Source organism: Mesocricetus auratus, unplaced genomic scaffold, assembly GCF_017639785.1.
Source record: "Mesocricetus auratus isolate SY011 unplaced genomic scaffold, BCM_Maur_2.0 Super-Scaffold_4256, whole genome shotgun sequence".
Taxonomy (NCBI): Eukaryota; Metazoa; Chordata; class Mammalia; order Rodentia; family Cricetidae; genus Mesocricetus; species Mesocricetus auratus.
The window spans coordinates 25201495-25220148 of NW_024429182.1; the positions used below are offsets into that span (position 1 = coordinate 25201495).

General features: G+C 38.9%; 1 pseudogene; it reads right to left on the reverse strand.

Moving 5' to 3' along the window:
* Window positions 1-4352: 4352 nt before the first annotated feature.
* On the reverse strand, window positions 4353-11067 carry LOC101844426 (annotated as a pseudogene).
* Window positions 11068-18654: the final 7587 nt, after the last annotated feature.

Below are 18654 nucleotides of genomic sequence, written 5' to 3' on the forward strand. Positions count from 1 at the left end.
AGGATAGATTTTGTAGAGGTACTTCTCAAAGTTTGAGGAACTCTACCTGGTTTGTAGTGTAATAAATATCAAGATAAGGTCTCTCCCAAGAACTTGTGTCAGATCAGCGCAAGAGATGGAGTGGAGTAGATTGATGCCCTATCACATTCTATCGCCATCTCATTTACTGAAACTATTTATGTGAGTTTCCTTTGCAGCACTGTGTCTAATGACGGAATGTGAATTGTCATGACCATGGTGGACTGAACACCGCTTCTCTAGTTTGGAGGTCTCTTCATGGTAGATCTCCAGTAATTATATGGGATGAATGTAATGTTATGTGGTTACATCTTCAAACACAATTCAAGTTTCCATGAGTATCTGCTTTTAAAAACGAGGCAAGAGATGAGCATTCTCAGACTGCTTCTCACATTAGCTTTATATGATGGCATAGCAGGTCAATTAGATATGTTAAAAATGACTAATGGTGATAGAGTGTCTTAGAGTGTCTACTTCTTCCCTTAGCCTGTTATAACCTCAGCCTGAAAGTATTATTGTCTCCATCTCCTATAGCAAAGAACAGAGGCTCAGGTAACTTTTACAAAGTGATATGACAAATATGATTAAAATAGAATTCTTCGAGGTGCAACTGTACCACTTACTTCCCTGGAGAACTATCATTAATTAAAATGTTAGTAATATTGAGAATAATTTTAGTTTATTGCTAGACTACTGAGTCTATTTTACTCCTTTGAAAATTATCCAGTGAATAATTTAAGAGCTATTATTAATTAACAAATTAAAATACTTTAAAATAAAATAAAATACCTAGATGCAATTAGTTTAATTTAGGGTAGTATGACTACATCCAATATAATAATTTTAGGATAGCATTTTACTGGGGCTATTTTGATGAAATTAGAATTTTTATCATTTGTGTCATAAAATGCTGAAACATTTTAGTTGACAGAAGAACATGGGAAGATGGTTTTTAAAGTTCTTTTTTTTCTTTTAGTGAAAACAGATTCTTTTTCAAACAATGTATTCTGATTACAGTGTCCCTTTCCCCCATTTTTCCCAGTTCCTCCCCCACTTGCTCTCACATCCAGCTAAACACTCCTTCTGTCTCTGTTAGAAAACAAACAAGTATCTAAGGAATAACGATAAAATAAGGTAAGGTAAAACAAATAAATCAGACTATGACAAAACAAACAAACAAGACAAATAGCCATAGACAAAGCACAAGAAATACATATAGATGCAGACTCACATTTGCACACTCAGAAATCATGGGCTTGCACTCCTTTAAACTATTGCACACACACACAGACACACACACAGACACACACACAGACACACACATACACAGACACACACAGTGATTCAAAGTATTCACTGTGGGCAGTCAAGAATTTATTTGCATCTTCCTTGTTTTCCTACCCTGGGAATTATTTGCAGATATATTTAACAACATTTAAACAATGCATGTATAATTTTGAAGACAATTATTTCTATTAGAAAGATTTAAAATAAAAGTGTAAAATTTACTGAATTAAAGATACATTTTCTGAATAGTTTGTATCCAAGCTCACCTAGTTTTTGATCAGTATTGAGAACTGTGAATCTCTGTATTGTTTTTTTCATTCATTATGTATACCATATCTAAATAAAAATCAGAAACAGTTTTGTTCATGAAATCTCACCCACCTTCTTCTATTTTACTGAGACATATTCACCTAAAGACATTTAAGAGGCATTTAATTGGATCCAGGGTGGAACTTGACAATAGGTACTACAATAGGCGATGCACTCCCTGTTCTAAAAGGAAGAAAGAAAGAAAGGAAGAAAGAAAGAAAAGAAAGATTACAATAAATGGCTCCTAACAACATTCTGCTGTAATAAGAGGTCAGTGCTCAGTTATTATCCAGAGAAGCTCCCTCGGTATAGATGAGAACAAATACAGACATCTCCAGCCAGATATGTGCATAGAGTGAGAGACCTTTGAACACTTACTTCTAAATGAGATGTCTGAATTGAATCCCTTCTCTCACAGTGAAGAGGAGATGGAAAGACTGTTAGAGCTAGAGGGCATGGAGAACACCGAGAAAGAAGGCCTTCTAAATGCATCAGGATTGATGCACATATGAACTTATAGCGACTGAATCATCATGTACAGGGCTGAGCCTGATAGGGTCCCAGCACTGAGTGTGGAAGTGGACACAAGCTCCCATCCCTCATCCAGAAGCTATCTCCAGTTGATAACCACTCTCAAATGAAGAAGTAGTTCTTTCCTACAGAGTCTCACCCAGAGACACAAACCACTCTTAACAGCAGACTCCTTGCCCAACAGGAGAAGGCTAACAGAGAACAAACACAGTGGCATCTTTGGAAATTCTTTGTCTCATAATGTTGTTTTGTCAGGGAATATTTTTATTTTAAATTCTTCTTGTCCCTATTATGGCTTCTGGTTTTGTGTTCTTACTGAATTCCTATATAAATGAAAATGAATGTCTCTGAGTCTGTATGTGTTTCTTGTGCTTTTTCTTTGGTTCTTTTTCTTGTTTAGTTTTGTTTTATATAATCTTGTTTTATTATTATTCTTTCAATGCCTGTTTGTTTTCTAACAGACAGAGTGTGGGTTCAGATGGGAGGGGATCTTGAAGAAGTTTGGGGAGGAGAAATTATAATCAGAACATATTGTATGAAAAAGAAACATTTTCAATAAAAGAAAAATGATGTAAAAAACAAACAGACTAGTAATGGAAAAAATCTGTTTTCTGTGTTGCATTTGCCCATTGAGAATACTGTTATTGGTGTCATTATTCTTTTGCTGAGTAGTCTACCATTTTCTCATCTGGCTTACATTTGAATTTATACTTTTAATGTATTTGATAGCCTATTTCTCTATGATTTTGTATATGCAGATATTTTATTCATGTCATTCATGCAATTTGATATTTTATGTGGCTTGCTAATGGAGGCAGGTTCTCAGCCATTGTCTTTGACTATTTCTCCCCACTGGACCCCTTTCCTGTACTGACATATGCTGCTAGCTTTTTGTCTCCACCATTGTTTCACTTCTCATACGTTCCCACAGCTCTTTTACTTAGTGCTGCACCTTGACTTATTTTCTTTTTCTTTTTATAAAATAAACAATTTTATTTTTAAGTTTTACAAAATTGAGAAAATATATATTCTTTTGAAGTATTTCACTTCAATCAAATCTATTGTTATCATTTTAATTTACCATATAATATTCCATTCTAGGACCATAACATAACTTAACACACTTATTATTAAAGCATATTTAATATTTTTTCTTTATTAAAAACATATCATTGGTTTATACATTAACATTATTATTTCTATAGGAATAAACTAGTCCTGTCAGCACTGAGACTAGAATGTCTGAGGAACAGAGGATGCTAGGTAGAGAAGCATGTTCTATGACATCATTTAATCAAAGTTTGTGTGTTTGAGACAGGGTTTTCTGCAGTCCAGGCTGGCTTAGACCCTGCTGTTTCACAAGGGACACCTTGAAGTCCCAATCCTCTTGTCCCCACCTGAGTGTTGGACACATGCGTGTGCATCGCCAGACTACTCAATGATATTTGCATATCTATGCAAAGTGCTGGTGTACAGTGGCAAGCAAAAATCCCCCTATCTGTGTGCTTCCTTCTTCTGTGGCTGGTCTACCCCACCTTCTAATCCAACAGTGCCACAGAAAGGACATCTGAGAGCTGTAGGGATCAATCCGTTGCTGAGGGGCACGTGTGGGAGCATGCTGTAATTTGCCACACTTTCATTTCTCTGTGCTCCTCAGCACAGATGGGATAGAACTCTGAACACCTGGTGTCCCAGACTCCCTTGCAGTGGAGTTCTGCTAAGGTTACACACGGATGCATATCCCTGCAGAAAGATGTGCTGGTGGAGGGACACAGGCCACTGCAGACAGCAGCAGCAGAGGACACCCTGGGGTATGGGGAGCAGCTGGTAGGACATGGGGAAATTGGGGTGGTCTGCAGGGCTACACAGCTTCTCTGCAGTGCTGCATGCTCTCTGGGCAATGCACAACTCCTAAGTTGGCTCCAGCATCCTCTTAACATTTGTATGTGTGTATTCTTGAGACAAGGTCTCACTATGGAGCCCAGGTTGGCCTCTGCCCATCACCACAGTGCAGTGTGCACCACCATGCATAGATCTTGTAGAAATTTTTTTGCTACCTAAACCCCTGTGGAAAGTTCTCTCTCTGGATCACCTATGTTGGTTTTGCTTTCCTGATTGATGGACGAGCTCCCCTTTCACCCTGACCTCAGACTCCAGTGGGAGCTGTACCCACTGGACAGACTCTTCCAAGACTAACCGCTGAGGTTCTACAAAGAACACAGGTGTGCCAACAGATATGGCCACCAGCAGTCACCCAGAAGAGATGCAGCAAGAGGTCCAAGGGAACAGAGACAAGTCTGAGGAGGAGGAGGAGATGCATAGTCACGGCCCACCTGGGGTGCTGGGCCCCTCTGAGACCCCCCATTGCTGTCATCATCACAATAGAAGATGTTTCTGAACAGGAAGTCTTGTTTGGGAGCTGAGGGTGTCTGGATCTGGCTGTTGTTTTCCTCCGTCTTCTTTTCTAACTTTTCCTTCAGCAAAGGCAGGCTGGCCTCACATATGTAGTCAATGATCTCTGGAAAAGTCTTTTTCTGCCAAAATGGAACACAGGCAGCTTTCAGCTTATAAAACTCTTCCTGTAACAAAGGTGGAGGGACATTCCCTGTGGCACTAGCAAGAACTTCCCAATCTATTTCATTAGCATCATTCACATTTTATTACACAACCTTTCAATAAGAGTGATTTTGGGCTGCAGAGCACTGGCCCTACCGTACAGAAATCCACCATGGGTCATCCTTTGGTGAGAATCTCTGTCCACGTACATTGGCACTGCATCCAGTTTCTGGTCTCCACTCCAGCTTCCATTTCCACCCATGATATGTCCTTGTACAGTTTTCCCAGGACAATCCACAGGCAACCTTCAGGGTTGTCCTGGAGTCTAGAATCCAGTTCTCTTAACTCCTGGGGAGACATTCTCTTTAGGATCACATCCTTCGCAGCCTTGATTAGTCTCTGGGTTTCTGTCTTACTCCAAGTACCGTATTTTCAATGACCACCAATCTGAGAGAATTTAAGAGCGACAGAGAGGCTGCTTCAGGCCACCATTGCCCCGATATTTTCCAATCATTTCCGTGGAGGGAATGGTATGCCTTCAGCTCTTAGTATCTTCTTCATTGTACCTGCCTTTGTAATTATTCACATCAAATACCTTCTTTGCACGATAGTACACAAGCTTCCAGGGCCGAGCAATGCCCTTCCCAGTGTGCCGCCTGAATGCAAGCTTCTGTTTTAAATTGGTGATCAGAGATTTTTTTCCTCTGGATATCAGTCTGGGTGCAGCAGCTTGCCTGCACTCTCAGTTCCAGTCAGAGACAGGAATTCTTGCACATTTTTCTCTATTTGTTTATCTTCTTTAACAGAAAATTTGCCAAATCTAATAGCAACACCTTGTGCCTTAAATTATCTGAAGCTCCCCAGGTTATCCCGATACATGTGTCTGATTGTGGTGGCTGCCCTTTCCTGAATGTCAGGAATGAACTCTTGGGAGCTGCCTCACTGCAGAGCCCAAATCCACATCCAATTTATCAGAATCTCTCCCATCTTCAGATACATATCTTGTTGCGTAATTGCTGGCTGATTCCAAACTGCCTTCTTCTACATGGGTAGATTCTACCCGGAGCATCTCTTATTCAGGCTTCTCGCTGGAACAAGCCTGGGTTTCTGCCTTCCTCGGTCTGCAGTCCACATTCTCTTCCCTCAAAGCATCACTCACCGCCTTCTAATGAATCCACGAGGGCATTCTCAGCATAGTTGTCCAGCAGCAGAGCATTGTCACTAGAGGTGGCAATAGCAACAGATGCACACTTCCCTTTCTTAACCCTTTTCCTGATACTGTCGGATCCTTTGACCCTCTCACCATCTCCAGTCCCAAACTCTGCTCCAGGGTGCATGCTATCAAAGCTCTCAGGCATGGTCACCATTCCTGGTTCCTGGACACTTTTTCCTTAGACTTTTTTTTTAAGTGAGACACCGATTGTTCTGTGCTTCTGCCTTCTAGATGAACAGAAGACAAGGAATCTGAGTGGGGCAGAGTGATGCTCTCAGGCTGGCTTTCCTGTTCTGTACCCCAGGATGCAACTTTCTTCGGATGTTTTTGATTCTTTTTGCTCTGGTAGCTCTTGACAGTCATGTTTCTGGGACTCAGCAGTGGACAGCTTCTCTGCTTTGTCCACTTTAGCTGACTTCTGTCCCTTGCTTGCACCTACATAGACAATATCCGCATCTTTCCTAGAACTCTGTAGCAGGTTCTCCATGTTTTCTTTTCCACCTCCCAAACACTACTTCTCATTTTATTTTTATGGGTAGAAGTGGTCTTTTTGACTTTATGGAGGGTTTCTGAATTTTTTCCAGAAAGGGAAGGAGTACGTTGCTGGGACTCCTTCCTCATCATCCTCCTGGCTAGGTGATGTTGCTCACTTGACTCTGAGCTCTCAGAGGCTGGTGTCTGGGACTGCTTCCTTCTTTTCCCCAGCTTAGAAACCTGAAGATACTCATTCTCTAGGTTCTCAGGGTATCTTGTCTGGGGACTTTCCTCAGACACAGAAGACTATTTCCTTTTCTTGTACTGCAGTGTGGGTTTTAGATCTGCTGAAGTCTCCTTCCATCATATTCCCTGTGATAACGTAGCCCTTAGTCTTCAAACCCAGAAGTGTTGTGGAGGCAGAAGTACTATACTCTTGAGTTATTTTCAAAACTCCATCTGTATTAGTTGATTCTTTGACTGTACTGATTTGCTTGTGTTGTTCTCATTATTCACTGAATTTTAAAATATTGATCTTCAATGCTGTTCTTTCTATATTATTTGGTTTTTTCCTCCTATTCTTTGATTTTCATTCTTTTTATCCTTTGTCCACATTTAAAATACATTATAAGCTTTTAAAGATTTCTTGTTTTTCTTAAATTTCTGTAGTAATAGTTTTCTGCCTGATAATTATTTTATAGCATATTTTATACTTTTGTCTCACTGGTTTAGAATTTCACAGGACAGTAATTAAGCACAAGTTTTTTTGAGAAATTTTCATCTGTCATGTACTTCTTTGACTTCAACTTGGATTCTTGTTACTTGTGGGAACTGTAAATTGAACTTTGAGCCTCAGATTATATAATCTTAGGGATTTAATTTCTTGTGAGAATTTTGATCTTTAATTACATAAATCCAAGATAAAATAAAATATTGGTACTATCTCCTTTAAAAGTATGCTCTGATTTCTAATTTTTGAGGAGTGTAGCCCTTTCAGAATTCTGGCATTCAGTAGGGATTTACATTCTAATTTCTGATATTATGCAAATTTAATCTCTATGGATACAAATTAGGACTCAAAATTTAGAAAGCTCTATTCCCATTTAGAGATTTCTACTCCCAAACACACATTCATACTAACCCTGGTGAATGAAGAGTCAACCATATGCCACGTTTTTAGCTGTTGATACATAAGGCTTTTGCGTGACTGTGAGTTCTGGCTTGTTTTGTGTTGTTATTATTGGTTTGCTTGTTTTGTCAACTGGACACAAGCTTGAGTTATTTGGGAAGAGGAATCCTTAATTGAGAAAATGCCTCTATTAGATTTTCCTGTAGTCAAATAACCCGTACCCCTTTGTGGTCTCTGCTTAGGTGGTTACCTCCAGGTTTCTGCTTAATTTCCTGCCCTGACTGTGATGTGGAGTTGTAAATCAAATGCACACTTTCCTCCTCAAGTTGCTTTTGGTCCTGGTGTTTACTACAGCAATAGGCAGTGTCTCTAGTATATGTGCACAAGTATGCATGCCCGTGAGTGTATACATGTGTGGCAGCCACAGGCTGATATTATGTTTCTTTCTTAGGTGCTTTCCACTTTTATTTCTGAAACAGAGACTCTCACTGGACAAATTACTTACTGATTGGCTAGACTGGCTAACCAAATAGTTCATCTGTTTCTACCAGTCTCCATGCTATAGTTATATATGTGCAACCATGCCTAGTTATCTATCTATCTATCTATCTATCTATCTATCTACCTACCTACCTACCTTCCTACCTATCTACCTACCTACCTATCATCTAAGGTTGGGCACTTACAGTCTGAACTTAGGTCTCCAAGCAGTCACTTTACAAATCAAGCCATTTCCTCAGCCCTGGACTTTTGTATTTTTAAACTCCGTAATCTAGTACCTGTAAATAGTTTTGTTTTATTTTATCCAGAATTTCTTAATATTTTGATGAGAGTAGCTATTCATTGGCCCACTTATCCATATTGATCAAAATTCAAGATAACTAAATTTTACATTTCTGAAGATTAACAGACTGCATGATATAAGATTTACTATACTACTGATATGTGTAATTACTATATTAATAGAATAATTGGTATATTCATTTGCTTATTTCCACATAATGTTCTTTGATTTTGACACAGGTTAGGTTGACAAGGGAACACAAAGTTCTTGGATTGTTTCCTGAGGATCTAGACTTCTCTGTAATACTCTTTGAATTTTGGCACCAAAGTGAAGCCCAATAAGAACCAGAGTGATGAACAAACTGAAGTCATAAACACCAGCATATACTTAAGTGACTATCCCTGTATTCTACCACAACAGACGTTGCAGGTCAATGACACTAAACACATGGTCATAGTTTTCTTTAATTAATAACAGTATGTTACAGTTTTATAAAAATAATAATTGAACTGTGTGCAAGGTTTGGAAACTGTGATCAAGATGTGAATAGTAGATTATTTTGCTTTCATAAAAATTTCAAGTTTTTATATATATTGTCATATCAAGAAAAATGTTCTCTTTCTAATAAACAATATGCTTACTTATAATTATAAAAATAGACCATTTACTAAAAGCAAAATAGGAACACTTAAGTATGCTTAGTCTCCTAAGCCTGAGAATATTTCATTTTGATTAAAATAATGTTCATGCAAACAAGAACAATAGCACAGTAGTACCAGGCTGTATTCTATGAAAAACTGGTTATAAATGATTTTGTTATTAACAGTGAAGAATAAAAATAAACAACATTCTGTTCAGTAATCTAGAAGAAGTAAAAGTTGAGCTAAAGAAAATAGGAATTTGGAACAAGCAAAAGTAATCAATTAATAGGATTAGTTTAAAGAGCAACAAGTAGCCCATTCTAGCAATATTATAATACACATATAGTATGAATGAGAAAATAGAAATATTAAATAAATTTATAGATTAATAAGTATATGTAAAAATCTTGGTAGAATAGTTTGTGTTGAAAACATTGTACAATTATAAAATTCTCAGCAAATGCTTACAAAAGTATATAAACAAATGAACATATTTGATTTATATATTATCAAGTATTCCTTATTGAGTTAACTTCATTTTGAACCATTTTACTGGCTAATTCTTCACACTGTTCTTAAACTATAAAACCATTCTTGATATTTTCACAGGAATATTCAATTTATAGCATATATATTTCCCAATCAGAAAAGTAAGGAAGAAATATAACCCACTGTCTACCATAACTTAAAATATGATGTCTAAAAAAGTCTCCAGCTCTGGCCAAATATATTGTATCTCTACTGAAAGGATTACTTTATGAGATCCAGGAGATGTTGAGCTTCATTATAGAAGACACATATTTCCCCTAAAGGAAGCCCAAGATTCCTTAAAAGAGAAATCAGTGACCCTTTATTTTCAGCTAGAGGAACATGGAAGTTATGGAAATTGTGGGCTTTTGCTGTAGAGATTTCACTAACAATCATGGGAAATCAAAGACATGTAAGTGAAAGATAACAGCATGTTATTTTCACCGTCTCTAAGATCCCTCCAAATAGATGTGAAAGCCCAGAGTGAGGCACAATGACCCAATGAAAGGAAAGAAATCATTGCTCATTTTCATAGAAAGCTCAAAGAACAATGATAGTGACAAGAATGCAATCTTTGTTTGTAATGAGCATTTTTCCCGCCAGCCTGGTCCCAGAACTGCATCAGTCCCAAATGAACACACAGGACGCTATATTAATTATGAAGCTGTTGGCTGTTTTCTATGGTTTTTTATTGGCTAGATCTGACTTGGAGACATAGGTTCAGATCTCACTTCTGACACCAGATAACACTGAAATATAAATCACACACTTGATGAAGTGTATTTGTGACTATTTATTATGGGACGATACTTGCAAGAGAAACCAGGAACCCAGGTTGGTCTGAGCGGCTTCTGAGATTTGTTATTAACTAGTGTTGGTCAGAGATCTTATATATTTAATATTAACCCATTTAATTTACATAATAGCTATAACACCGTTCTTATTTCTACAAGTGGAAACAGACAGGTACACACAAACACACACATACACACACACACACACACACACACACATACACACACACACCATAAAGTAGGAAGAGACTCCTTACAAAGAAGGAAGAGAAGAAAGGGCAATGTGAGGTGAATGTGATCAAAATACATCATATTAACATAAGCAAAACTTAAAAGAATAAATTAAAAACCATACTGAGAAAACAGACAATGAATTAAAAATACTGGCACAAGGTCAAAGAACGAGTAGTGAGTAGTTGGCAACGTTGGGGTTGAAATCCAAGGAGTAAATTTAGAAGCTGATTTTTAATTACTTACTATCTTCTTGCTCCCCTTCCCCAAAATCAAGCTTTTCTCTGCAACACTGAGAGATTTAAAGAGAATGTGCAGTATATTACAGGAGAAGGGAAGGGTGAGGCAGCCAGCACAGACCTGCCCAGACCATTCTTGTATTTCTCTTTAATTTAGTTTTTTGTCCCACTGGAGGGTGATTCCAAACTCTAGTGCTGTCCTAATAAGGACACAGGGGATTTGACTGTGGGTGTTTGCTACAGGATTTTCACAGGATACTGTATCCTGATAGATGGCTCAGAGTCCATCTGCTTGAGCTATGACTTAGTATCTCTTACAGGAAACTTGCTCATGTTGGGAGTGTTAGTATTTAGGAATTTTACTGGCCTGCCTTTGGAGTTCTGGCAGATATGCCCTTAGCTGCTGCCACTAAGAGTACCACCTGTGCCTATTCAGTGTGTTCCCTTTTAAAAGTGTCCTGCCAACCTCACATTCCTCTCTTTCTCTCCCTCTCTCTGTCTGTCTGTCCCCCCCCCCAGCCTCTCTTTTCTCTCTCATGATGCTCCTGTCCCCGAGATCAATCTCCCCCTCCCTTATTGCAATCCTTTTTCCTAAAATCAAAGACCTTCACTTGAACTCTTTGCATGGCACCTTTCTTTCTGGAGCCACTTTTTAAAAATTACAATAGGCAGAATGGCTGGCAAGTTGGGTCTTGCCAGAACTCAGTCTCGTTCATTTCTGCAAAGATTATACTTTCATGAGAGGATCCCAGGCTGGGAGGAAAGTTAAGTCTAGGTGTGTTTGTCAGAGGAGGTAACACTACAAAAAGCAGCAGATTTCTGCTGCTAGGTTCATGAAAGCAAAGAAGCAATGATGGGAGCTAATAGGAAGTTTAGAGTCAGCTGAATACTCAGCCAATGGGAAGTCTAGAGTCATGGGAAGTCTAGAATTAAGGGAAGTCTAGAGTTAGCCAAGTGCTCAGCCAATGGGCTGGGGAGTTAGAGTTGGGTAGTGATGGGGAAGTCCTGTGTATATGTAAATAAAGTACTGTTGGCCAACAGGGAAGCAAGATAGGTGGGACTAGGAGTCTAGGAGGATTTTGGGAAATGTAGTGAAAGGAGTCGTCACCATGTGATTTCCGGGAAGAGGGGACACAAGTCTGCTTTCTCGGTAAGATAAGACCTTATAAAATATATATTAGTAATTATGGGTCAATAATCTAGTCAGAGCTAGCCAATGAGAAACAATAGCAAATGGCCAAAAGCTTCATAATTAATATAGCCTCCTGTGTGTTTATTTGGGCCTGATGCGGCTCTGGAACCAGGCTGGCAGGAAGACTACATGTTACAGGATAGGATGTGAGATCTGAGACTCTTTTAGTGAGTTCAATGCAATACTTTAGCAGGTTTCTCAAGGAAGTTGGGTGGGTTAAGAGCAAAGAGGATTAATTTACACAGATCCAGCCCCTGACTGTCTGGAAACTGTGAACAATTTAATATTCCAAACATTAGGAAAGCACAGGGTGAAGGTTATATAAGGAGAGAATCTAAAAAGCAATTTGGAAAGGCTCAGAAAAGAAAACGAAGTCAAAGATGTAAAGGATGAAAGGAAAAACAAAGCAAAAAATAAAATAAGTAGAAAAATTAGTAAAGTATTGTCAGACAGTGATAGCTTTGGAAAAACTTGCTAAGGTAATCAAACTAAAAGTAATGAGCATACAAGGTCATATATGAAAGATAAAAGAGGCCCAGTATGTGCCTATTTGATTTTTAAAATGAGAATATATGCTTAGGTTTATAATATATCCTGTTGGATTTTTTCTTTAATAAGCATAAAGTATTCTTATCAATTCTGATTGGTTTTGGTTTGAAAGCTATTTTTTCAGATATTGATAGCAGATATTAGTTCTTGCTTATGCCTATATCCTGAAATGTTCCTTATGTTCATTCATCCAGCTGTTTCAGGGTTTATATTAAGGCTATTGATCCATTTTTAATCTATATATTTTTAAACTTCCTTTTGTTTTTATGTGTATGAATGTTTTCCTTGCAAATACACCCATATACCATGTGTATGCAGTGCTCAAAGAGGTAAAAAAACCAGCGTCAGATCCCCGGGGACTGGAGTTTCAGATGGTTGCTAGCCATCACGTGGATGCTGGGAGATACTCTACAGTCCTTGGGAAGAGCAGCTAGTGCACCTGGTCACTGAGAGTCTCTCTTGCTCCCCCCCTTTTTGTCTTTTCCATTTTTAGTTTGTCTGTTTGTTTTTTATTTTGAATTTATTCTGGTGTAGAGTGAAAGATATGCATTTAAGTTCATTCTTTGGCATATAGCTGACTGAGAAGCTGTCATTGTGAATAGTTGTCTTAAGTTATTTTGTGTTTCTTTGTTAGATTTTGTTTATCTCTTGGGATGGAAGTATCTTCAAATTTTCATCTAGCCCCCCTCACCTTCCACTCCACTCTTTTTTATGCGATGCCTTTTGGTGATGTGTTTTCGCTTTTATTTATGTTCCCTGGTGCTGTTTAGTGGTGGAAAGTGGGTGAATATGATTGTGGTAACAGATACAGTAACAGGTACAGAAGACACTTTATTTGTAGTCCTGATAAGGTTCAGCATCAGTGGCACTAGGATCCTGGCTGGGGAAAACGTACTTTTTAGTTCTCACTTTCTCTTTATTTTCTTTTTTCCTTTAGAGCTAAGTTTTCCAATATTTAAACAATGAAATGAAAAGAGACCAGGAGAAGGTAATGAGGGAAATGAGTAAGAGTGAGAAAGAAATTGTACAAGTTAGAGATTTGAAAAGTGGTGGGAAAAATATTGCATTGTAAATGTACAGAAAGAATGGACAGTGCTGCCGGGCGGTGGTGGCACACGCCTTTAATCCCAGCACTCGGGAGGCAGAGGCAGGCGGATCTCTGTGATTTCGAGGCCAGGCTGGACCGATAGCCTCCAAAACAATACAGAGAAACCCTGTCTCATAAAACCAAAAAAAAAAAAAAAAGAATGGACAGTGCTTTAAACATGGTCATAAGGGCAGTTTATGATTAAACAACATGGTGTGATATGATAACCTGTATGACTCAGCTAAAACTTGGCTGACACTAGGCATCCAGTAGTCTAGGAGTCAGAACAAAATGTCTAGAATGGGATAGTCTAGGAACCCCAAAGTAAATAGTGATGGTACTTGTTACATTGTTATTTTGGAAGATTCTCACTTTTGTGTAATTCTGTATAAATATGCTGTTGAGTCAGAGGCCTTTGCCCCTCATTTTCCAGCTTGCCTGTGTGTGTCTTCCTGTAGGTCTGTGTGCTTACCTCTTTGTGGTCTATTTGTGCTGGTGTGTGCCTGGGTGTCTGCTGGCAATGCTTGTCTCATGACTTCTGTCTGGTGGTGTTCACACCGAGTGACTAAATACGTCTTTCCTGCCCATGTATGGCTCATACAATCTTTTCAATGTCCCATCCTCCCATGACCTTCCTCTTTTCGTAGCATCAGAAAATGAACCTCACAGACTCTCATAAGATTTATCCAGGGAGATTCAAGTGAAAACATAGCCACTCAGCAAAAGACAGAAGTATAAATACTAAAAGATGTATAAATAAAATACAAATAATAAAAAATAAACAATATACTGAAATTGTGACCTGTATTGCTTTCTACTTGGTATGCTATGATTTCTCTTGCCTTGAATATATTTCTTCTCAGGTGGTGGTGAGCTATGTAATTCAAACAGATTAAATCTGTGTCCTTTGCATGGGGAAGATTTCCGTGGAGGCTCGTTTTCTGCCAGAACTCCCAGTCTGAGTTCCCACAACTTACAACAACATTACAACTTGGTTCCTGGCATTTTGTGGATTTGCTACGCTTGCTTCAGTCTGTTTCAGGAACTTCCATGATTGAGGTTCCCAGCAGGGTGGAAGGCCTGTTGGTATGTGTCGATCTCCTTTCATGCCTGTCAGGATGCTGTAGTAAGTTCTGCCATACACTGCCTGTAACCCTGTGTAAGCTGCAGTAAATTCTGCCATGCACTTCCTGTAACCCAGTGTAGATCATGCAGGCAATGTGGGATGGGTGTGTGCTGAGGAACTTTAGTTTCACATTTCAGCATCCCATATTGTTCACTGCTTCCACAGCCTGTGGCTTCCAGGCTTCATTGTGCCTGTAAGGATATCGTACAATATCAGCTCATACACTCCTGCTGTCTCATGCAGGTTGTCCAGGCAAGTGTGTGTGTGTATGTGTGTGTATGTGTGTGTGTGTGTGAGTGCGTGCGTGCGAGTGTGTGTGTGTGAGTGCATGCGAGTATGTGTGTGTGTGTGTGTGTGTGTGTGTGTGTGTGTGTGTGTGTGTAGAGATGGCATTGCAAATCTCTCAGATTTGACACTAAGGCCCAAATTCTCTTTCAAGCCTGCTGTGATCCTTCAGTGTGATTGGGTTTCTGCAGCCTAGACCATCTGTCTATGACTCTTGACTTGCCTAGCACATGCGAAGTGCTATGGCAGAGCCTAGCACCTTGGTGTAGTTAGGGAAGCCATTTTTGTTTCTTTATAGAAAAAATTTCCACCCAGCTTTATTTCTGTTTTCTTTGACACTTTCTCTTAATAGAGTCCATTTTTTAAAATCCTAATTTTTCCATTTGATAACGTAGAAACTAGATGAATTATTTTAAAATAATACAAATTAATAACGAAGTGGAAATCTTGCTGTCTGAATGATAACTAAAAGCTAGAAATGGAAGAGAAGTATTAGTAATTCCTGGAAAATTGTTTAACCTTGACAATAAATAAAGGTATAAAGAGGAAGACAATAAGCATGATTTGTCTTCCAATGGAGTAAAGCAGTAAAAGTAGTAAAGCTTTATGGAATACTTACTTTTTACTTTTGATAAAATGGCTCATGTGTCAAAACTTCCCAAAGTTTTGGAAATAAACAAACAGCCTTGCCGGGCGGTGGTGGCACATGCCTTTAATCCCAGCACTCGGGAGGCAGAGGTAGGCAGATCTCTGTGAGTTCGAGGCTGGGCTGGACCGACAGCCTCCAAAACAATACAGAGAAACCCTGTCTCGTAAAAACAAAACAAAACAAAAAAACAGCATTTTAGAATGACCAGCAATCCCTATCTGAGGATTTCTTCCAAGGAAAATGTTCAGTATAAACAAGAATATACCTTAAAATTTTTAGTTTAGTTATTTAGCTGCAAAAAATAGAACCTAAGATATTTATTATCTCATAAAAATTAACAAAACATGTGGAAGGTTTAGTATAATATTAACCTTGTAAGAGTTTGGCTGTTCTTACCTAGGTGGCAGGATTTTATTAGCTATTCAATGCCATGTTTTCTAATTTCCTCTATGATTATGTGTTTCATGTAGAGTTGTAGAGTACGGCACTCTCCTCTAGATGACATATTTATGCTTCTCAGTGCTGCATCAGCATTCCTTACTCTGTTATCTCAAGTGCCAATCAAACCCCTGACATTAAACTGCAATGTATTGGTAGTTATACTTGGGAGGTACAGATTTTATTTGTTTATATTTATGTTTCCTTGCATGTGTTTTTCTACTCCTTTTTTTACTTTCTGAAGCAATTATTTCTTTTTTATTAAAAATAGGTCAAAAAGTAGAGGAAGAAAATGAAGAAATATTTGTGCTATGAACTGAATTAGATTTGCAGTTTCTCTGGTATTTGTTAGTCTGCAGCTTCCTGCATGACTCTAGAAGGTTCTTCTGTGAGGTTACATCATTTTCCTGTGTGTGCTTTCTAGTCCTAGAGAAAACATGTAGATTGACTAGAACTTAAGGCACAGAGGGTAAGACAGGCCCGTCTCACAGTATCATCCTTCCATCCCTTCCAGCTTCAGATCTTCTCCACAGCAAAGGCTCAGCTGCCTCACTGTGGCTTCCACTCCATCACCTTGGTGCTCAAGTGATTAAATGAGAAAAAGACATGAGCTGCTTGGGACAGAATAAGGTTTGAATGAGCGCTGCATTTTTCACTCACTATTTTCTTCTGAAGTTTTAATGTTGCACATTTATCTTACTGTTTTTTAAAAGTGATACACGCTTATGTTTTAAAAGCTGCAAAGATAGAGAAAAATGAGGGAAGTGAAAACTACATTAAATTATAAAACAGAAGTTTATCCATTGTTTGCAACTGCCAAGCATCACTCAAGATGTCTCTCTGTGGGTGTGTTCAGAGACAAAGTGGGGTGACCAGATTGAAAGCAGGTGGTGTAAGAGGCATGGCATTAGTGTATACTCAATATTTTTGTAGTATCATATTTGTCCTTTATTTAAACCAAAGGAAAAAGATGAAACACTTATACTTTTAGTTTCAAATTAAGATTTCATCAGCAAAATATTCCATAGATTCTAAAATTTAAGAAGAAAAAGACTGAGTAAAATTTAGACATTAAATTCATTTCTGTCTGCCTGCCTGCCTCTCTCTCTCTCTCTCTCTCTCTCTCTCTCTCTCTCTCTCTCTCTCTCTCTCTCTCTCTCTCTCTCTCTCTCTCTGTCTCTCTCTGTCTCTCTCTCTCTGTCTCTCTCTCTCTCTGTGTGTGTGTGTGTGTATGTGTTTGATTTAGGGTTTCTGTATATAACATCTCTGGCTATCTTGGAACTCACTTTTTCACTTTGTAGACCAGGGTGGCCTTGAACTCACAAAGATCCTCTTGCCTCTGCTTTCCAAATGCTGGATTAAAGGAGCTTGCCACCATGCCAGGTCATCCATATATTTTTTTAATATTTGAAATTTTGGTTCAAAACACCTAGCGTGTTCTTACAGTTCTGAGTTTAATTGGAGAAAACTGATTTAACATTAACCACTGAGATTATCAGATTGATGGATATTGAGAGTAAAAACTGGGGTGGCTGAGAGACATGCCCACCAACATGTGTCATCACTACTGTAGTCCAGTATTTCTGGGGTCAACATCACATGTGACAATTATCAAGACTGGTGTTATAGTATCAGAGATGGTTTTCACTAATCTAACAAAGCAAAAAGCTAAGCAATAAGAAACTTACCCCCCCTTCTCTTATTCCATTTTAGTGTCTCAAGATTTGTTAGCAATCCAAACTAGTTCTGGTATCTCCCAACATAGCTCTGTGATACTCCCCTCAGATCTAGATTCTCAAGTAATTTATACCCAGCACTAAAGTCTAACAGCTGGTGTGCCACTGGAGAAATAATACTAGCTACATGCGTTGAGTCTTTCCAAGTGGGAGAATTGAAGAATTGTCTGCTGGTAGTTTCTAATCTTAATACTTCTACAGCCACCTAGTGACAGAGATGGAGGAGTGATGAGCAAAGGGGTCAAGACCATAATGGGGAAACCCACAAAGACAGCTAACCAGATAAGGGGGAGCTCTTGAATCCCAGACTAATGGCTGGGAGAGCAACAGGGGACTGATCCAGAGTCCATGAATGTAGTGCCAGTGAGGAGGCCACAGAAATAACTGGGGCCTTGAGTAGTAGATCAGTGTTTACCACGGTGTATGAATGATCTTTGGGAGCCCATTTCAGATAGAGGGATGCTCTCTCAGCCTGGACACATGGGAAAGGGCCTAGGTCTTGCCCCGGATGAAATGACAGACTTTGGAGATCCCCCCAAGGAGGGCCTCACCCTCCTTGGGGAATGATGTGGGGATTGGGTGGCGGCCTGGAGGGCTGGTGGAGGGACAAGGCAGGAGGGGTGGGAGAGGGAATTGGGATTGTCATGTGAAGCATGCATGTTTCTAATTTAAATAAAAACATATATTGAGGAAAAAATACTTCTACAGCCATACCATTGTCAATGTGTCTAATCCCCCAAGTGCTTCAGTGTCAGAGCTTGTGGTGTATGTTATGTTTTTCCTGTCTCTTCTCAGCAGGATGGATATGTTTACCCTAATCAGCACTCCAGTAACGAAAACACTGGCATCCAGTCGTTA